The sequence below is a fragment of the Symphodus melops genome (genome assembly GCF_947650265.1).
Source record: "Symphodus melops genome assembly, chromosome: 1".
Classification (NCBI taxonomy): Eukaryota; Metazoa; Chordata; class Actinopteri; order Labriformes; family Labridae; genus Symphodus; species Symphodus melops.
In genome coordinates, this window is record NC_136691.1 from 16,540,761 (window position 1) to 16,563,897 (window position 23,137).

The 23,137-nt window shown below is 39.5% G+C and overlaps 1 long non-coding RNA gene across 1 annotated transcript; it reads right to left on the reverse strand.

Annotated features, from left to right (window-relative positions):
- Nucleotides 1–2,906: 2,906 nt before the first annotated feature.
- Nucleotides 2,907–5,242, reverse strand: LOC306827346. Its single transcript, XR_013779621.1, has 2 exons — nt 4,606–5,242; nt 2,907–3,451 (listed from the first exon to the last, which is right to left on the reverse strand). It is a non-coding gene; the product is annotated as an uncharacterized lncRNA (long non-coding RNA).
- Between the last annotated feature and the right edge of the window lie 17,895 nt (nt 5,243–23,137).

A 23,137-nucleotide genomic window follows, 5' to 3' on the forward strand; every position in this document is an offset into this window, starting at 1 on the left:
TCTTTTTCTGTGGACATGTGCCCTGTAGATGTGGGCATCTATATTGTCATCATCACTGCTTGTATTGTGTGGTCACAAGAAAACTGCTCATAAAACTTATACAATAAACTGTTAACATAATCCACTTTGTTTAGAAAAATGTAATCTGCACCTCTGTGCGTGTAGGGAGCTGAGAGTAAAAGTCACAAGTCAAGATGTTAACATCTAGGTCTGCCAAGCCACAGGCGCAGATAACAACAGTAGCTCTGCCTGTGCAGTCTCAGTTCCGTACTGATGATGAAGATGATAGCAAGGCCGAAAGTACCAAAGACACCAAGTGGGACAGTGCAGACGGAGAAAAAAGAGAGACTGATAAGACCGTGATTAACAAAAACATGTGAATCTGTTGATGGACTGGATCGAGTTAAAAAGAGGCATAGATAAAAATCATGCCAACCACTGAGATAAAGTGAAAAAGGCGTAAAGAAGTTTTTCTTCACATCTCAATCAAAGGGTTTAGGGATGTTTTTGATGTTTGTGTCAGTTCTCCAGCTTGGCAACTTGTGGCTTTGTGAATCTGTAATTGACGAATAAAGATATCTGATCGCAGACTCATACTGTCTTCTGGTCCTGACTTTGAGGAACACTTTGAAACTTTGAACACTCTGATTCTACCTGAATGACAACTCAGACTTAGAGAAACAAAGCGTTGTGTTTATATTGGGAGTCCCATAGGCTACTTCTGGCCCAGGCCTGAGTACGGGTCTCTCCTACATTTGACACTGCAGTATGCAATTGAATACCATTACTATACTAAAGTATTTACAAGGTCAAATCTTGTATTCTTGTAATCATGTGCATCACTTATATTTAAATCAAGTGTATCTTAAAGTAATAGTGTCAAAATGTAAAAATCTTTACACAAACATTATCACATTTTTCCCATATTCCCATTCCCATAATAAGTTTTAATGTGTAACTTGATGCCCTGGGATAACTTGAACCTTTCACCTTTGTTAATATAGCCTGTAGCAGTTCTTCACTTTGCACCTTCTCCTCTTTTATCCAAATCTTTACACCTCTTGTGTGAAAACATCTCAGTTGACACCCTACCCTGTGAAGTATGAAAATGTCAATGGCCAAGAGTGTAACTGCTCTGACCATGTACAATGATTATGAATGTGTCTTCATGGCCTGATTTTTATTAGAAAGTGTCAAACCTGTTTGTACATCATTGTTAATAATAGTGGGAAAGGAACATAGTGTTCTCATGGAGTCTTTGTACGGGGCCTTGTATTCATGGTCATCATCAAGGATTTTGTGCATGGGCATTTTCGAGGAAATATTTTTCTATTTACTACAAAGCTTTCATGACGTCTACCTATGCAAACACTCATACTATATTTGACAAGAGAAAGGTTAAGCTTTTATTAAAAAAAACCCAAACCTTTTCATATTGGTGTGCTTATGTGGTGGATGAACTTCTTTTTTTCTTCTTAGGTTTGCATGGATACAGTATCAAAGATGTTTTCCACTCTCAATTAATTCAAGTTTTTGCAGTAAACAACATAAATCTGCTCATTTTATCTGTGTATGAACACAGACACAAACAACAGGAGTATGCCTTGCGTTTTAAAAAGTATTCCGTTATTTAGAGGAGTTCAGCACAGCAGCAAGCAGCTGTACGTTAACATTTCTTCAGACGCTTCAATTTTGATAGGGGCAAGACACCTCAAGTGGTGCATTTGCAAGAGGGACGTACAGACAGTGGACTTTATGTCTTTCTGTAGGTGATATGATTCTACTCTTGAAGCTGATTGGATTCTCTTGTGGGTTTGCTGTGTCTTATCTCTCTGCAGGAGTCAAGAACCCCTTTTTCAACAAGTGTTTTGTTAAGTTGCTCTGAGTCACAAGGTCCGCTCTCTCTCTCTCTCTCTCTCTCTCTCTCTCTCTCTCTCTTTCCCACGCAGGCAGCAATTTTATGAATAGATAAAAGATTAAATCAGAACAGGATGGAAATATAGTTAGGCCGCCTGCTCAGATATCATCTCTGTTTGGGAAACACACATAGAGGTGTATCTATTTATTAATCTCTGCTGAACAAACATAGATCAAATAAGTAATTTGGCTAATATTTTGGTATCTGATTTTTTTTTCCCTCCCTATTGTCGGTATCAGCTCACTTCTGAGTTAGCTCAGCAGCATTGGCTGTTAGTGAAGCACAGAATGTAGTTTAAAATCTTGCTATAAATGTACAAATCTATAGTGGATTAGCCTTACAATATACTATATTACAGATGTGCTTATTCCTTGGGTCATCTTATGGCTTTGATGAAGGCTTCAGTATGGACTTGCTTGTATAAAATATTTTTTTTGTTTTAATTAGCTTCTCTTAATCCATTTTATTAAACCTTGTGCATGTTCTTTCATTAGTGTCTTGTAAAATGTTTGATATAAAGCAATCATAAGCAAAACATATTCTAATGTATGCAATCATTTGTGGTAAAGGAAAAGGACCTAGAAGCTAAGAGAAAATCATAGTCCAAAAGATGCACTGAGATTGAGGCAAAGATAAAGGCATTCGAGAGAACCATAACTATGTCCAAACAGGAATTGGATGCAATGTTCAATAAACTGGACTACATTGAAAACCAGAACAGGAAATGTAACATTTTAATCGATGGCATTTCTGATGAGAAAGGAGAGAATTGGAGTGAATCAGAGAAAAAGGTACGTCAAATGCTTTCTAAAGACTTGGGTTTAGATGGTACAAAAATGGACATTGAGCGTGCCCAGAGACTTGGTCAATACAAGGAGAATGGAAGGCCAAGAAAAATTGTTGTCAAACTTCTTCGTATCAAGGACAGAGAGCTGATTCTTTCTTCTGCCAAGAAATGAAAGGGGACTATGATCTACATTAATGAAGATTTCTCTGAAGCTGTGCAACTGAGGAGGAAAGAGCTATGGCCGAAGCTGAAAGCTGCAAGAGAGAGAGGGGATAAAGCGACCTTGAAGTACGATAAACTGATCATCATCCCCAGGTCTGAGCAACGTCAGTCACTGACCTAAGCTCAAGATGCGATTTTATCTTTTTGTGAGTGTATATGCACATGTCTGTGATGTTGTGGCCTATTGGATGAAGACAAAACAGCTTACGGTACAAAATATTCAAATAGATTTTAAATTTTATTATGATGTCTCACTTATTTACCGTCATTTAATATGACCAGTATAAATAAACTGCCCAAAGGTTTAATCCTTGCACATATTAATATATGTAGTCTGAGGAATAAAATTCATGATCTTTCTCTGTTTCTGCAACTAAACAAAATAGACATACTTATGGTTTCGGAAACCCATCTGGATAGCTTCATAGACAATGCAGATGTTGATATAGGGGGGTTTTCAATTTATAGACATGATCGAAACAGGTTTGGTGGTGGTGTGGCCATTTACATACGTAATCATTTCCCTGTGAAACTTTGACATGACTTAATGGTTGATGATGCTGAAGTGTTATGGTTACAGGTACAACTTCCATATTTAAAACCAATAGTTGTTGGCTGTTGTTATAGGCCACCTAGTGCCAGGATAGAGTACTTAAATGGTTTATGTAATATGCTAGACAAAGTGACAGAGGAAAATAGGGAGCTATACTGGCTGGGTGATCTAAATATTGATTGGCTATCTGAAAATTGTCCTCTTAAGAATAAACTTAAATCTATGACAGACACCTGTGGTTTATCTCAAATAATTAATCAACCCACAAGAATCTCGAGTAATAGTTCAGGATCTTTAACATCAAAATGTATTGATCATATTTATACTAATAATCCTGATCTGTGCTCATCACCTGTTTCGGTAACAGTTGGCTTCAGTGATCACAACTGTGTTGCTGTCTCCAGAAGAACAAAGCTACCTAGAGCCTGTCCTAAAATCATTACGAAAAGAACTTATAGGGCATTTAATGAGGAGAATTTTTTAAAGGAACTGGATAATATTAAATGGGATTTAGTATGCGCCATTGATGACGTGGATACCTCCCTTAACTTATTTATGGATCTTTACATGAGAGTAGTCAACAATCATGCTCCATTAAAGAAATTTACTGTTAAAGCCAAAGGTGCTCCCTGGGTTGATCGAGAATTAAAGGGTTTGATGGCTCACAGAGATGAGGCCAAAAAGGTTGCTGTTCTTTCTAGCTCCCTCGCAGACAGAAAACTTTATTGTACTTTAAGGAATCTAGTAACCAAGGTGAACAGAGTGAAAAAGAAAAAGTATTTTCAAAAAAGAATCGCTGATAGTGGTACAGATAGTAAAAGAATGTGGAATGTACTCAATGAAATCATGGGAAGAAAATCTACCTGTTCTTCTTTTGTTGAATTGAATGGAGTTTATTTGACTAAACCGTCACAGATCGCAAATTATTTCAATGACTACTTTGTTATCAAGGTTTCTAAACTTAGAGAGAAAATGGATTGTATAGTTGATTCCAACTCCGATGAACTGATAAGAAAATTTATTATGAAAGATAAACAGTGCAAATTTAATTTTTATCAGGTTAATGCTGTACAGGTGGAAATGTTGCTGTGCTCTTTGACTGTGGGGGGGTCTGCTGGAACTGACAACTTGGATAGTAGGCTGTTGAAACTATCAGCTGCACATATTTGTAAACCAATTTGTCATATATTTAACAGATGTCTCATTAGTGGTGTGTGTCCGAAGCTTTGGAAGGAGGGCAAGATCATTCCTTTACCTAAAGATGCAAAATTAACTTTCTGTGGTCAGAATAGTAGGCCTATAAGCATATTGCCTGTCCTGAGTAAATTATTGGAAAAGATTGTATTCAAGCAAGTGCAAGATTACTTTTCTCACAATGGTTTAACCTCAAAGTTCCAACATGCTTATAGGTCTGGTCATTCCACCTGCACTGCAATGACACAAATGTCGGATAGCTGGTTAAAATCAATTGATGACTCAATGCTAGTGGGTACAATATTACTCGACTTCAGTGCTGCATTCGATGTGATTGACCATGACATTTTGATTCATAAACTTATTAGTTATGGATTTACTTCCTCTGCTATTCGGTGGTTTACAAGCTATCTGTCTGAGAGGTCGCAACGGGTTTATTTTAATGGTGAATTATCGTGTAGGAAGTACCTTGACTGTGGACTACCTCAAGGAAGCTGCCTTGGACCTTTGTTATTTTCAATTTTTACTAATGATATGCCGTTTGTACTCAGCAAGGCAACATTGACAATGTTTGCAGACGATTCTACTCTTTATTATGCAGCCCCTGCATGTTCAGAGCTTAATCAGGTACTGTCTGGTGAGATTAGCAACTTCTTTCATTGGATCAAAACAAATAAACTTATTCTAAATCTATCAAAAACAATGAGTATCATATTTGGTTCTAAGTATAGATTATCACAAAATCCGAAAATGATGATACGAATAAATGGTCAAACTATACAGCAAGTACAAACGGTGAAGCTTCTTGGACTTTGGCTTGACTGCACATTGTCGTGGTCTGATCACATCAACAAAGTTGTTGACAAAATGGGTAGAGCTGTTGCTGTAACACGTAAATGTGCACCGTTTCTCAACTCACAGTTGCTTAGTCGTGTTGTTCGTACTTTGGTTTTATGTCATTTAGATTACTGTTCAGTTGTATGGGCAGCTGCATCGAACTCTCTTCTATATAAATTGCAAGTTGCTCAAAACAAGGCTGCAAGACTGGTTCTTGGTTGTTCTGCAAGAACTAATACTGTAGAAATGCATGAACGTCTTGCTTGGCTGATGGTCAAGCATAGACTATATGCTAATTTATTAATATACCTTCACAGAATTATCAATACTCAAACTCCTACATTTCTTTATGATAATATATTTTACTGCTCAGATACACATTCACATTACACAAGAGGGGCAAATAGTCGACAGATCACTTTACCTCTACCTAAGTCTAATGCTATGAAGAGGACTGTATCCTACAGGTCAACTGGGCTTTGGAACAATCTTCCAGTTGAGATTCGTAATATCAAGGGAAAAACTGGTTTTAAAAAGAGACTAAGATTGTATTTGTTCTTAAAGCCATAATACCATCTTGATTATTGATTGAGAAAGGTTGTGTTATGTCACAAGGAAAATGTATGTTGCTTTTCTGTATCTCATTGTTTTTATCTTTATTTTTAATAGCCTAAGTGTTGTTGTTGTTGATGTTTTTTGTATGTCAAGGCTGGACCCCAGGAAGACTAGCTGTCGTCTTGGCGTCAGCTAATGGGGATCCTTTTAAATAAACAAATAAACAAATAAACAAAGCAAAAGCAAGTGAGTACTCTAAACGACAAAAAAGGAAAAAATCCGTCAAGAGAGCCTCCATCAGAAAAACAGAAATAGTTCAATGTCTTGTCATACGAGTTTGTTCTTTTCACACGTTTGGTGTCAGATGGTGGATGGATATTGGGAAAAGGAACAGGTGTGAAAAGGGAGTGCATAATGAGACATGCAGTGCTCATTACCACGTCTATCCTTTGTTTGATTTTATAGTGTTAAATAGAGCTATGGGGCCTATTTTATAAATAGATCCCCCATTTATCTCAATAACAGAGGGAACAATCTAACGATGTATCTCAACTTGAGACTGCAGGCATTTGCTGTCCTATTTTCAACACCTGTTTAATTGATGATAAAGGAATAAAAGCCATGTTTTGATATCCTGTCCATCCTGTCTCTGTCAGCAGCTTAATTGAACTACACAAAACATGCATCTCACATCATGTAAATGTGTCATCTCACATGCATCTTGTATTTATATTAACTGAATTATAAACTGATAAATGATTTAAAAAGTTGTAGTTCGTTTGAACCAGTTTTAAACATTTAATTTAGTACTAATGATCAGCATTTACACTGAGCTTTATCACCAAAGCTAGAAGTATGAGTACTATAGAGCTCAGAACTGGGGTAGGTGAAGGCAGGTAGTGAGTTCCTGCAGTGACTACGCCACCTAGTGCCGTGAATCACATGGAAGTCGATCAACTCTGGGGTCATGAATCACCAAAGTCTTTGTTTATAAGAGTAATCATGTGGAGTCACTCTCCGACCACATGATTCTGCTTTTATGTTTCTCCAAAGACCAAGGACATTTAAACAGACACAGTAGTAATAATAAGGTAGTCACTAAAAAATTATGAGATCCCCTTACAAGCACAGCTCCGCCTGTGCTCTGTATGATAAATTAGCATGCTCATCTATCCATGGTGTTCTTTTTTTTTATCTTAGATCACGGCTTGTCCAAATTCACCCTCCAAATGCTTTTATTTCTTCTTGTGGTGTAAAATCTTATTCTGTTGAGTTCATGCATTGCTTTGTTTCCAGACTCATTCTGCTGCCTCTTGTTAAAACAAAAACAGTGTGCCAAGTGATATTTACACTTGGCATTTATCTTCAATTTTTACAATTACAGACTCTGTGATTAATTAATCAAGATTATTTGCATAAGCCACTCACTTTTGTGAGAGGCAATGCTTCAAAGGGTGAATCGTTGAGGGTGTGGTCACATCGTACCAGCCTTCTGGTCATCTGCAATCACGCTTGAGGACGGCACTGTACAGATGGCCAGTATGATTGCGCTCTCAGTCTACTTTAAGAAAATAGACTTGAGCTTGTCTTCTGGCTACTTAAAGCACTTTTACACCGCAGGCCACTCCTACACATTCACAGTCTCACACTGACGTCAGAGGCTGCTGCGTTAAATGTCCATCACTATTAACTCATGACATTCATACACATTTATGTGCAACCTAAGAAGCAGTGGGAGCAAGTTAGGGCGAAGTGTCCAAGAACACATCACACGTGGCTACAGGGGGTGAGCCCTTACCGCCAGACTGACCACAAAGACACTTTAATATGCATGCACACACAAACACTTAGGCACACAGAATCTTGGCCCCGCTCCTTTATTTGTGTGTGTTTAGTTTTGACTATGGGGACTGAGTTTCCACTTATTAAGATCATGGATATAGTGTTGCCTGATTGAAAACATAAAATCCAATTAAAGTTGTGTAATCCTTTTGCAATCATGTTTACAAAGCTGCTGTGGACGGTTGGTTGCTCAGTAATGTTTGACGTCAGATTGGCATTATCAGCATTTTTATTTAATTGATTCGTAAAAAAAATGGTGTTATTTCAACAGTCATATTACTTATATGAGAACTGACAAAATAAATAATCATAAAATATATATATATATTTTCTCTGCAGGGTAGAAATCAGGAGCTGCTACCATCGTATGAGGTGAGCAACCTAATCTGTGTGCTTTAAAACCAGAACAATTTGTGAAACTTGCATCATCTATGTTTGTTGCTGTTGAGATCCTCTTTTGGTGTACGAGGCATAGCCTATGACTCACACCAAAATATTCTGCATATCCTTGCTGTAATTATATGCTTATTTAAAAAAAGAAAAAAAAAAACCTCCCAGATTTGAAGAGAAATGCTGTCCCTGTAAGCAGCAGTCCCAGCAGGTAACCATGAAACAAAACAGCAAGAAGTAAGACAGGTAGTGCAGTAAAACCTCTCCTTACAAGTATTTCTCATGAATGATACATTTAAGCCATTGTTTCATTGTCTGTGTGCCTTGGTTAAAGCCCCAATCATCTCTGTTAAAGTTATCTGTGCAGCAGAGAACCGTGTTTTCAACAAAACCTCACTTCAATAATGCAGGAGCTTCAGGAGGCCTCGGCATAATGTATTCAAAAGCTCTGTGTGGAGAGTAAAAGTTGTACGAATATGAAATGAAAAGAATTCTAAAGGAGGATCATTAATTATTCAGTGACCTGTCATCTTAAACAGAGACAGCATGCTAAAGAAAGACATATGCTGAGTGTGTCAGAGACACATTGCAGCCAGCATCAGATCAAGTGATATACTCCTTTTTTCTACATTTCTTTGAAATGTGAAAGTAGTGTCATAGGCAATTTTAAAAGTTTGTTCAAGAGAACTTGGTATAAATATTTTCTCACTTTTGCAAAAATATTGAGTGACGTCAAACATGAGTTACTGTATGAGGTTCAGCTAGTTTCATTCAGAAATGTCACAGTCATCATGTTACATCCAGTTTTCTTCTCACCTGTTGGAACAGAAGTTGTTTTCTACACCGTAAACATATATTTAACATAGATAACTTTTTTTTTTTTTGATGGACTAGGTTTTGGACGCTTCAGAGTAAACAAATAATACTGTAATTTTTGTATTCAACTCAATACAAGACCAAGTGAACCGACAACATTTACAATTTGAGACGCTGTAATCAGATCAATTCTGTGATCTTTGCTCAAACACTGCTTACACTAGTCTATCCAGTCATCAAATTGATGCTTCCTAATCTTAGGTGTGTTGGTAAGGCGGGTTCACTGTTTCAGAAAGTATGAGTATGAGATGATAGAAAAAGTGAAGTACTGTTTATGACCACTAGAGAGCAGAATTGCTCATTCCATTAATCCTGATCACTCAGTTCATGATCATGTGTAAACTATAAGCAGGAGATCGATGATTTCAATAGATTAAAAGAGGTCATAACAGAATGATTATAGAAGGTCATATCTGAAATGTTTAATTTCAGATATTTCACTGAAAAAACGTTAGAGGAAGTCCCAAGGAGAGGAGCAATTTTCGAACCCATGTCCAAACGTGGAATGATTAGTTGCCTTTTTGCAGCTTGTCAGAGTGATATATTGGGTGAAATAAAAATATCAGGTCAGAAGATATGCTAAGTAATCCAGGCCAACATGATTCCCTCTTCTGCTATATATGAACGCACATGCCACCTGCACACATGCAATGTATACTCACTCAGTCTGTATGATGAGTTACTGTGAGGGAGAGGCAGAAATCAGGGTTAAATGAAATCATGAGAGGTGTAAAAAAAATACTGTCACATTTTTATTGAGTTTGAATATGATTGTGTTCAAAAGTGTAATATTTGTATTTGTAAAGAACCAGTCTTAAACCTTGTGTGGCATAAAATGCTGACATTTTTCATGCTTTAAAACCCCCAGCATGGCATGTGTTAGTTTATGAACTCCCACACAGTAACAGTTGCTTAACCATACAACATCAGCATATTTACTTTGCCCATTACTACTGAAGTAATTCGATCATTATTGACGGAGTTTCTGCAGGTGAGATGTCAGCATGTGAGGAGAATCTACGAGATATACTTTTGTAGTGGTTAAAGTCTAATCTTGAAGCCGCTGATGGGGCCGTGTTTGGCAGGCTAAGAGACAAACCGCCCACAAGCAAAAAAAACACAGTCTAACATTTCAGTAACACAACTGCAGTCCACACTGTGGTTTGGCTTCATGTTGCAGCAGTTGTGCTCCTCACCTGTCCACTGGTAGAGGGTGTCTACCTGTATTGTCAGTAAGCCTCTGTAAGAACCTCAGTTTGAACGACACTCAGTCAGTTTATTTTATTACACACATTTTGTTTTTGGTATATTTTAAAGTGAATTGTCCTTTTATAAATCAGAGACCCTACTAAAATCCTCTGCACGTCCCTGCATATGTCCATATCATGATGTTGTATAACATTACTGAATATAGTTTAGAATTAAGTGCTAATTATTGAACACAACACACTTCTTACCACGTCTCTGAATGTTCAGAATATTTATAAAGTTTCTTAAGTGTTGGGTCCGTGTCATTTCAAAGATCCCATCACATCGAGCCTGCCCCATAGGCACTGTAACCCCCCCCCCCCCCCCCCCCCCCCCCCCCAAATTTAAAAAAAAAAAAAAACAGTTTGCTGAAATGTACTGGTGTCAGCATTCTGTGACCACTAATGCAGATAAAGTTTCAATGTTTATTTTTCACATAAATAATCATGCTCACTCTGTTTAAAAAAAAAAAAAACTCAGAATGTTCAGGAGAGGTATGATAAATTTTGTTTCCATGTGAGAGAGTAAAAACAACTCTGACAGCAGTGATGTTTTAACAGGGCAAGTGAATTTTGGCAGCACCAAAGGCACTTTCCTGTATTTCTCTTTCAGAGGGTTACATACAACTCAGCTTAATCAAGGCTGCTGAGCACAAAGGGGGTATTTGTTTCATCATTTTGACTCTGACGGAAGGTATGCTTGGACGACCTGCACTCACAGTTGCTGCTTGTGTGGGGCCAGCGTACATGTATGAGCCTGTGAACATGTATTTGCTCCTTGGTGGTTTAGGATTAATACGGAGATAGAACGCCATAAATGTCTGCTAAAATATCGACAACAACTTTATTGTGACAATAATTATCTTAATTGTAGAAAACAACGTAACATTTTTATAGCAATTGCACTTCAGTGCTTCACATTATTTGTCATAACAATCAACTATCGGGTGATCATTAATACACTACAAAATGCACTTCTTTTTCTCACTTTATATTTTATTGAAACCAATATTATAGCAGCACAAAAGTTACTTTAAACATTGATTACTTCAATACAAACTGTTTGAACTAATAACACGAGGCATTCCTTTTCACGTACAACTGTCTTTATTTGATAGCGATGCCAAATGTGGCGCGATCGCCGTTTTAAATGCCAAATGAAACTTCTTCTTACAACTAACAATGTGCTTCATACAAGTGAAATAAAACCATTGACAAAAAAATGGTTCCGGTTTGTAGGCTATTTGAGAAAATGAACATATCCACACATTCAGGAGTGAGTTGTGAGTGCATAAAACACTCTACTCACCATAATATATGTAAGGCCTGGTGGTTATTTATTTAGAAAGATGAGCACATCTAAGTGATCAAGACTGAGTCGTGTCTATTTATGGAAAGTCCAGCTGCAGAAAACACTCACTTCGCTGACGGCTTCACAAGACATGAAACCATCTAACAGTGAAACGTTTTACTTTGTAGGACCTAAATATCTGTTCAAATTCATAGGAATCCATGGAATAGTTATGAGAATTTTGAATTCAAATTTTCAAGCCTCTTGACATTATAGAAGGAGAAGTATCACCTACGCTGTAGGATTCATCCATAAGTCTGTAAGAGATTTCAGCTGCTATGTCTAAAAATAGTGTAGGTGTTAAAAGAAAAAGAAAAAAAAAAGTCAGTGTGTATTTTTCTTGCTGCAGGTCTCTTTCATGGATCTAGTTACACAGATTTTCTGTTGGGTTAACCCTTTGCAAAGTAGCAGCTTCATCGCAATTGTCTCAGAAATCCTTTAAGCCTTTGATCCCAGATCTCATTTCACTGGCTCTGAATGTCTGTTTGATCAAGTGACGGGACAGAACACTTTAGAGCTGTAGTATCTGCCCTGCAGCCTTCTTCTTCTTTTTTTTAAAGCTGTTATTTATGTAATGTGCAGCACCTTCCCCCACTATAATCCAACCCTTTAGCTGTCAGACAAAACTTTCAAAGTACAGTGCCATAATGACTTGCAGCGTGAAAAAGTTACACTCTACCTGAGGCTCTGACAGCACACTGTCAGCATACCGTCCAATTCTACTGTACGCCACCAGACTTTGAGCAAAAGAGAAACCATGTGAGGAACTCGATCCCTGTTGACACACTATTTAAATGACAGTATTCCACAAACGCGGAGGCAGTGGGCCTCCCCTGGGACTTGAATGAGGCCGCAGCTCCTGTGTACAGTTTAAATAGCTAGTAGATGATTAAAAGGATCAAATGGTCAGGGGGCAAAACCACAAAGGGGTGCACTGCTCCGTGTGAAAACATTAAGGTGCTCATTATGATTACTTACGACCTGTTGACTCACTGAAATTGCTGTGAAATTGGCCGTTCTGTAGAGGAATGCTGTGCCCAGACGGACAGTAATTGCATTTCCTGTTAGTCTCTGAGTCCACCTCGCTCTCTCTGTGTGTGTGACTGAACACCTCTGTCAGCTGCCCTTGATCACAGAGAGAAGACCAAACTTACTGTAGCAGAGACAGTGAGTAGAGGTGAAGGCAAATGCACATATTACGCTCCAGTCACATATGAAGTGAAAACCTTTCAAAACAATGTTTTGAATTAAGGTTTTTATCATTGTCATGAAAAGGGATTTGCCAAGACCTCACAAATTGACTTGACCCTATTAGGTTTAACTCCACTTTACAGGCTCTGCTGATGGCGTGGATTGTCAGGAGAGCAGTTACCTTAAAACGTATGTTGGTGTATGTGCACATGAGGTACATATAAAAAGCTCCTGCTGATGAGAAGCCCAACTCGAGAAAACGGTTGAGTGCCTCCAGGCCTCCTAAAGGCGCTTAGCTGAGAGAACAAGCTCACTCCTCCGTGTCCTGTTCGATAAAACCGGGGTTTGGATGCATGCCATCGTGAGGGGCTTGGCAGGATGCAGTGACTCGCTGAGGTTTGAAACCCCATTAAAAATTGTCACTTTATTTTAAGCAGCTGCCACACTTGTGAGTCTCACTTCCTTCTGGAAAACCAATCAGAGCCCCAGAGCAGGCTAGGGATTGGTCAACTCACACCCATACTGTGACTGTCTGAGCTGTTAAACTTTGTTTCCCTGTAGATGACTTTGGGGTAATGGCAGCTTTTCATTTTCTTGTCAGCTGAATTAAAAGGCGTCTGTCCGCCGTGTTGTGTCTTGAGACGCTGGGAAAGATTATTTATGAAACTTCACTGCATACCTGACTAAACCATGATGGCGGTGTGTGGGCCAACCCATAATCCCAACTAGATTTATTGAATTAGCTACAGCTACACTTTATAGCACAGACTTCACAATTCTCAAGGTTACTCTACAATTCGGTTTAATTTGTCAGCTCTGAGCTGTGTTTCAGTTTAGTCAGTACTAGATATCATTTTACATAATCATCCGCTTTGTTGTTAAAGAGCCGACGGTGAGCAAAGTCACCTGAAAGAAACTTCTTGTGAAGGAGGTCAGTGACATAAAAAAAAAAAAAAGCTTTAACAAAGGGGTTAACATCTAATACATAGGACGAGAGTTTGATTTTGAGGTACAGCTTAAACCCTTTGATGGTCTTAGCTCACACTTACTCACTCATTTAATGTGCATTTCAATTTGCAGGACTAGTGTGTGTTTTGTTTTTGCCAGAGCCAAAGGTGCCATTTTATCTGACTGTATAGGTGGATACTATAATACCCTCTAGTCTGGCTACAATCCACAGACAAAACAACTTGTCAATTACAGACAGCCACACCCACAAGAAAATAATCTTTTTAAACTATTTGGGTCCATAATTTATTAAATAAACATCTCCCTGTATGGGAAGAGAGTTTTGAATTGACAATTGTGACCATAAACTCATTAGGAATATGATTAATGGGTTAAATGAATTAATAAGTAGGATTATTTTCTAGTTTCTAGTTCTTATTGGCCATGAGAAATAAAGCTAGCTTAAAGGTGTTTTATTATCGCAATACCTTCACTTTTGAAACCAAGAAGCTACATTTTCTTCTTTAGTACAGTTGATGACTTTAGACTTTTAATGACAAACACACACAGTGATGGTGCGTAGATGTCACTTGTCCATTCTGGAAAGAATTGGTTGAATCTTTAAAAGTTCTTGTCAAACCTGTTTGGTGCCAGTCCCGTTGTAAGTCACACTGTGCTGTTGCCTCTCCCTCACAGACAATGTGCATTGTTGACAATCAGAGGGCAAAGACGTTATGAGACCACAGAACCATGCAGGCTGACAGGGTACGGTTTTTATCACCTGATTCTAAGTAAACGACTCTAGCGTTCACAGCCTGTTGTTTGCAAACTGTTTGCATGTGCAGTAAGCTGTGTGTGGGTGTATTCAACTGTTGCCATGATTTCTATAGTCCAAGGTTAAAGGGCTACATTAGGGAGGCCAATTCTAGTTTACATAGTTTTTTTTTAAGTTTTATAAAGTTAAACATCTTACTAGAAAATCTGAATCAATTTTTTTTATTGCCAAGTACATTTTTTTTTACATATACAAGGAATATGTCTGGGTGTGTTTACATGCGAAAATTGTCAAGGAAAGAGATAACCTTCTGGAGTAAGGTGGATTTATTTGTTCATATAAAAACCTGAGATATTTGGTTCAACGACTTTCTGCACCTGGTAAAGCTGCTGAATACGAAACGATGATGACACAATAATGGCACAACCTAACGTTATTTCACATCTCATGTCATTTCTCATCTGTTTTGAGTAATATCTGCAGTGATGTACACATTAATGTCAGATTGTTGCTTTCCCTTCATCCCACAAACAGATCGCGATGCCTACTTGCCTGGCAGTAGTGTAACCTGTTTGCAACCATACATATGTAGGCTAATAAGCTACGTTTCAACGTTCTGTTTATGCGTTAGCCTGTAAACTGCTGTTCCCTGACGCTACCGCCAACATGTAAAAGCCTGCTAAATGTATACTCGACTTCGGCTTCTTGCTCGGTTACTCTTTCTTTCTTTCTCTGCTCTTAGCTTCATCTATCACTGTCCTGCAAGATGAACGCTGGCCACGGCCAAAGTTTCATAGTGCTAATACAGTAGAAGGTGAACTTGGTCTACTTGAGAGTTCATTGTACTATTAGACATTAATGCTTTTTTTTTTTGATCAAAGTTACATATTATATCTTTATCTTAAAAAAAAAAAAAAAAACTAAAGTGACCAAACTTACTGATATGAGGTATGAGCAATAAGATGCCTTGCAGTGATGTCGCTGCCATGTCTTTCATTTCTGTCTCTGTCTGGTTCACTTGTACAGCCATATACATACATACACAAAATCACACAATTTGATGTATGCAGAAAGGGTTATGTCCTGCTTTCTGGACATCAAGCTGGCAACTTAGTCCTTATAGCATGCAGATGGTTGGTATCACTCCAAGGTAAACCTCCGCTCTGCCAGACAGCGTGCACGCTACCTGCCAGCAGCCTCCGCTCTATCATGGTCTAGTAGCATCCACCAACCCTGTGCTGCTTTGTAGGCGTCTGCCTAGCAAATCTGTACATACAGTCTAGTTCCTGTTGTTCCTCTGTCCACAAACGGCTAGAGATGAGTATAAACAAAGCCCAGAATCCCAGCTGTTTATTGTTACTGGTACATGCAGTTAAGGCGTAGCGACAGGAGTAAAAACGCGTCTGTTTATTTTATATCCAGTTCTGAAGTGTGCCTGGAGACACACTGGACAGGATGAATAACACATTTAGGAGGAAAGAAAAGACAAAAAGCAAAATAATCAACAGTGGAGCAGAAAGATGGAGGGGGTGTTCAGAGGGAATGTTGGCAGAATTTTGCAACAGCAGCATAAAATTGCAAGACCAAAATGTTAGTTGAAACATGTCCTTTCAATGCTTTATGAAAAAATATTTAAGAACTGGGAGAAATGGAGGGGAAGAAAGCTGAAACGACTTTGTTTTTGTCTATGAAAGTTAAAATGTTTGGCTAGGCTGGATGCCAGCGTAGAGGACTGCCTGCTGTAGTTCCCCTGTTCTGGTGGGCCCTGAAGCAGAGGTCAGCTAAGTCTGCTGAAATCAAATCCAGTGTCTCCCACCCGCAACAACAATGAAACAGAATTGCCCAAGGGTAATGACATGATTATATTGTTGTATTCTGGGCTAAATCTAACAAGAAGTTCGAGCCCTGCCCTCGCTGTCTCTCTGGATTACAGAGACATGCAAGGCCTGTCTAAGCAAAAACCAGGTGCCTTATCCTATCGCCTTGTGTGGCAAAAAAAAAAGCTGAATGAGCAGATCTTTGGCAACCTTTGGCAGTCTGGCATACGAAAGGAAATCTCTCCTTCGTGTTTGAAACCTGTTGGACATCTCTGTCAAACAGCCGTAAAGTACTCCGACCTGATGACAAAAGCAGACTACTGAACTTTAAAGTTGAAATACATTTCTTAAGAGGTTGTTCTTGCATTATGCCAAAGTAACACATAGACAAAGTCAAACTAAATCCTGTTCAGGACTTGATTACACATCTGCTCAGTGCAACATGAAGTTTAACATCAAACTAGAAGTTATCCTAGTTGCAAATGAGAGATTAAAGGTAATGAGACCTTCACAACAGTAGATAAAAAAGAAACGCTCCTCTGATACCAAACCTTGCTTAATCAAAATCAGCCATGGTTTTCAGATGGTATTTAGATATGTAATGCTAACAAATGAGGCTTTGCTATTATAGTGACACTTAATGTTATTTCAGCAGCCAAGTCTGCTTCTTTCTAGTGGTTAGTGGAGCTTAGACAGTTTCCTCAGGCATGGACTAAGCATGTTTGTGTATGCACATTCTCTTCTTGGCGTGTAATTGCAATATTATTGCCATGAAATATTCAAAGTCCAAAGAATCCAAATCTGACATGGCAGCAGTTTGTCTTTAAAATAGTGTACCACTTGCATTTAAATATGAGTGTTATTGAGCTGTATCTTCTTGAAAATCATTACACTTTTCTTGACCACAGCATTCATTTGGACAAACACATTAAGATAATTATAGATGACTGTTATCAGTTATCATACTGAGATCTAAAACCACATATGTTAACTCCAGCCCAAGTTCTGGGCACATAACCATTTTTGTAGATTAAATCTACACTTGGGGTTTAGCCTCTACTTGTTCTTTTTCCGCTTTCCTTCCACCTCACACACCTCTCAGCTCTACATCAAGGAATACATTTTTTCAGTTACGCCCCTGCGCTCCTGACAGGTAGTGACTTCATGAGAGGACAGTTTGTCCTGCAGAGCTATGCAGGCTGCAGGGGCCCGTGTTTGGCTTGGATGCCAATGAATAACATTGTATGGAGAGAGGAAATTAAAAATGCAGGGCTGTAATTTACTGGAGAGTGGAACTGATTTAAAAGCGTTTTTTTCCCTCTCCTTGCTGCTTTGCTTGAAGTTTTCCAAATATGCCACAGCTGAGTGTGAACTGAGCTTCGTTGTACTGGCAATAACAGCCAGGCCAAGCTGCCAGCTCGCTCTGCTGTGCCCCTTCTAACCCATTGCTTCTTGGCAAAGATAGGGCTATCGTAAAGTAGGCCTTCATGAAATCCAAATGCTAGACATGCCGAACTGATTTCACATCCCAAGTAAATCCCAGCTTTCTGCCATCAGGAGGAATGCAAAGGTATTTGTCTCTGCAGATTGTATGTGTCAGAGTGAGGAACACTTTTCAATGATTGGTCTTATTGTGGGCATGAGTTGCCCGCTTGTGGTCACTGTGGGCGACTCTGTGGTGAGACACAGGTAGCAACAGATTAAAAGAGTACTAAATCTAACTTTACGACGCAATCAAGCCTCCATGAGTTTGAATGACTTCCTTTTTGTCTCCCTATTCAAGTTAGCTTCCAGATCATAAAATAAAATAGGCAGCGTTTTACATGTCTTCTCCATGATCTCTGACTATTTTTTTAGAAATGACAAAATAACTGATTAGAACCAAGTACCGAACCCTTGCTAGAGTGAGAGGAAACTGCACTTGGATTTTTTTTATGGCTTTCTCCCTTTATAAACCTCAAATTTGCTGCTTGGTAACTGAACCACTTCCTCTCTTCCTGTGAGATCAGGCAGTCAGGCAGGGTAAAGCCAAGTATTGCAGGGGCTTCTGTGGCTTGCAAACAGCTGGCACAGTACTCACTTTACCTTTGGCACCTGTGGGTGGGCGTCAACACTGTTGGCTAAACAAACAAGGCCATCATCCAGGTCTTACCGCAGTCTTTAAGAGGGGACTGAATCCGAGCGCCACCTGTGGCTTAGGAGGCCAAGAAGCACGACGTTCATGTTTACTTTTCCTTCAGATAATGTTGCAGGACTAAACGGAAGCTTACATTGACTAAAAACTAGAAATTATTACTAATATTGTATTATTTGTATTCATTTGGTGTCAGCTCCTTTTATTTGTAAAATTTCTGCTGCTCTCCTGCAGATGGCGATGTTGTCCTGGTTTGATACCACGCCGTGGAAAAGCCAAAGCCTCTCTGTGTGAGGCCTTTTTCCTAATTGGTGACTTTTAACAAGCCTATGCAAATATCACTCTCTGTCTCCATCTCCCCTTCCCTCTTGGCCTTGAACCTGATTACAAACACTTTTTCACACGTTTGAAAAAAAAAGAAAGAATGCAACGCCGAGAAGTGGGTGGTGGGCAGAGTGGGAGTGTGGGTTTTTCGGCTGAGGTGTTTCTAGGTTTCAGAGCCAACGTTGTCCATGTGAATTTGTTGGCGAGCGTCCACTTCCAGAACAGAAAGGTAAACTGGATTGGATAAGTGATTCTGTTTGCCGAAAACAAACTGAAGCTGGAAATGTGCCTTCGTTACAGTCACATGGTAGATGTTAGGGCTGAAAGGGTGCACAGCATTACCACTAGTGGAACTTTCCTAAAACAAGACAAGAAATTTGATGGCCAGATAGACACAAATGAAACAAGCGTGGAGAGAACGGGACCCTCCAGAGTGGAGTGAAACTTTCCACAGGTTCACCGTGTTTATGTGGGGCTGGCAGGACCTTAAGATAACAGGATGCTGGGAAAATCTGACTCGTTGCAAAATCTTGAATCCTATCACAGGCTGCCCTTATTGCTATCTTTAAAACGTTGTCTTTATCAAAGTTACACTTTTTCAGTCGTGTCTTACCTTCTTTGTTTTTCACTCCCTAAATGTGCTGATGTGTGACCTGGAAAAAAGGTTTTAAGAGGCTTAAAGGGTAAAACTAGGATCAAGCCAGATTTCCCACTTCATCCCATTATTCATTACCTTCCCCAGAGCCCAGAACAATAGTGCTCAAAGTTGAATCACTAAATATCGCTAAATAGAGCATTATGGTGAAAGAAAAACACACACACACACACTTATATTTTTATCAGATAGTCATTTTTGTATAACAAAGTATTAGATTTACATTGAGAGATCACTTTTAAGATAGTCAAACTTCTCTTAAGCTTTCATACAATGGTCATAGTGTATGTCGTGTCACCGTCGCCTCATCTCCATCAGCACGCAGACATTTACTCTTCAGCTCTCAGCCTCCAGGATGACAGCCCCACTTGGAACTTTTGTATATGATAAACTATGTGATAGGCGACCCACACTGCCCCTCCTTTTACCTTTTCTCCTTTTCTTTTACCTCTTCACATGCACCTTTTTTTCTCTCCTCCTCTCAGATTTCTCCCTCTTCCCTTCATGTGTCCCCCAGCCTCAAACCCAAGCTGCTGGCCGTCTGCCCACAGCCAAGGATGTGATTGCCCAGCGACGCTGTGTGATTCCCCTGGGATGGGGAAACAGGGAGGGAGGGGGTTGGGGGAGGCTGCTGATGGTGGTCAGAGCCTGAATGAGCTGAGCGGCCGCAGAAGTAACCGCAGCGTACGTTTGTGTGTCATAGCGTGTGCGTTGGTGTGAACCCCTGTCCCATGGGTCAACATACTATGGCCTGCAGATCTAATAATGGCTGAGCACGCCCTCATACACGAACCCATGCATACACTCTCTCACATCATGTGTCTGCATCTGTTGAACAGCTCACTTCCAGAGCATCAGGCAGTACTAGTCCACTGCTGCTGAAACATTAGATGTTCAGACACTCTAAAGAGAGAGCCATTAGTTAGAAGAAGCTGTCATAAAGATATTCCTTTGTCAAATATGAGATTTGTTAAATCAGGCCACACTGGCCCAATGCTGCACAACGGGGTGAAGCTTGACTGCTAAGCTAACCCGAAAGAAGAGAGTGCAAAGTCAAAGTTGAAAAAGGTCTTTGTTTTCGATGATAAAATTAGTCACAGACAAATGTAATTGTTTCGCAGGTTATGTCTTTGTGCATGTTTTTATGCTGTGTGAGGACATAACAGTTTTCTGGACATTGAGTTGCTGAGTTTAGTGAGTCCTAATCCTTGCCGTCTCTTCTGAGAATTACATGACATCCAGGAAGCGGCACAAAAAGAATGGACACGCATTAGTGGAGAAATGTCAGAGTGGGACTGCTGCACACTGCTATGAAGGTAGCGCACCAGAGCGGTTGGGTGTTCGGTGCCTTGCTCAAGGTCCCCTCTGCAGTACTTATGAAGTGCTCTGGCACCTCTCCAGCTACCAGACCAACTTCTATTGGTCCGCACCGGGCTTGAACCAGCAACCCTTCTGTTCCCGGCCCAAGTCTGTACAGACTAAGCTACTGCCGCCGCACGCACCCCATGAACAGAAAGAGTGAATTGAATGCTCATGACTTGTTGGTTCTTAAGTCTTCAGGTGATGTGATGAATTTTGAAACACAACTTGTTTTCTCCTGCTATAAAATCACAGCGGGTTGTTTCACATTTTGCCACAGTAGCTGGTCCAAATGCACAGTTTTCCATGGCTACTTTATAGATTCCTAAACAACTCAGATATGTTTGCTCTAGATTTCTCCCGCCGTAAGAGGTGACAATGAGAGAAAAGTTATGGATATCTGCTTTCACTTTGTTTCATTAACTGCAGTGTCAGTGTGTTTCTGTGAAGTTGCTGTTGGTTTGATGCAAAAAATATGTGGATTAGCAAACAGTGTTTAAACAGTGATCTGATATTTTTGAGGTTTGCTTATGACTCCCAAGTGATATGTAAGAGATTTGACTGTGTAATCCATTATTTAGTTCTGAGTTATACAGATAGAATATCACAGGTGGGTTTTTGAGGTTAATGAGTGTTTTTCTTTAACTATATCTTTAATCCCACATGTATGGAGTAGATTGCAACATATTTAACAGCCGATTATATACATTTTCTAGTATTTTCTAGTCTAGCAAGTATTTAGGAAATCTGTTAATTTCAAGATGGCTATACAATATTAGCCAAAGTGTATCATGTCACATAAATGCCATCATGACACAGAAAAGATGTCTATGTTGGTGCTTGGTACTTCCCTTCCTTGTTGTCAAGATTGGTTCATGATGGTTTGACAGTAACCACTACAGATTCAAACACAGTCGCTCCTCTCTCCTGTGTCAACACCCCTGATCTTGGGGGTTGCCAGTGGAGCGGTAGCGGTGGTGATTTGACCTGTTGTTGTATTAGTCCTGACAGGTTTTAAACGGATTATAACCCCTTCGCCTGCTTTGAAAGAACAACAGAGAGAAAGTGGGAGAAATCAGGATACAGAGAGGTTGTGCTTGTCATAATACACGTGTTTGAAGCGGACCGGATTAAAGTTTAACACGCATTAGGGCCTGCATGCATGTAAAGTATGCATGCATTCATTCGAGTTTACATACGTTTTCCCTGACTGTGGTGAACACACTCACATGCTGTTTGTTTTTATAATTGCATTGTGGGACACCGTTGCCTTGCAGCCCCCGCTCCCGACTGTCAAACAAGATTATTGAGGTTGCCTTCTCCTCTCCTGGTGTACTTGTGAATACCAGAAGACCCAGCCTACAACTTCCTCCTCCTCCTTCCTTCTTCATCCCTAAAAACATTGAAAAAGAGCTATATTGCAAGCACAGTCAAAATCTAACCATGACTAAATTTTAATCATTCTTCAATCTCCACAGCAGAAATAAAGATGTGAAGCCATAACAAATGGAAGTCTTTTCAAACAAACGATCCACTGTTTGCAGTACAAACAGATTCAACACTTTTTTTCAGAGACCAAAACAAAGTCCGAAAAAAGACAATTTTTCTGGTTTTGAGTTTGGGGAAAGAAATTGGATTTGGGTTCAAAGTCGCCTCATTGAAGGTCTTCCCAGTGCAACAAGAACCATTAAGCTTGAGAAACAGCACATGGCCGTAGAAAAGAAAACAGACTAAGTGTTTGATTAAACGTGTGACTGGTTCCTGTACCAGATACCGATGAATGTGCATTATGCGTTTTAAGGAGTTTTATAATCTCAGCAGGTTTCTGGTGTTTACAGGTTCAAGTCTCCTAAATGCCTCGACAAGTGCGGGACTCCATGTACAGGCTGTTGATTTATTCATGCTGATCTGGAAAGTGCATCATGTGCATGCCCTTTTCATATGTAGGGGGTCATAATGTAATGGGAAGAAGGCCATATTCAATCACAAACTTTTCTTCCCAGCCCTTTTTCTCTCAGTCCTGCTGATCTGTAAACATGATTTGTGACAGAGGGACATCCATGAGTTTAACAGAAAGCCTTTCCAGAGCGCACACACCAAAGTCTTTATTTACGTTGTGTTTTTGCTATTTGTAATTCAGCTTTATTTTCAAATCTTCTCTC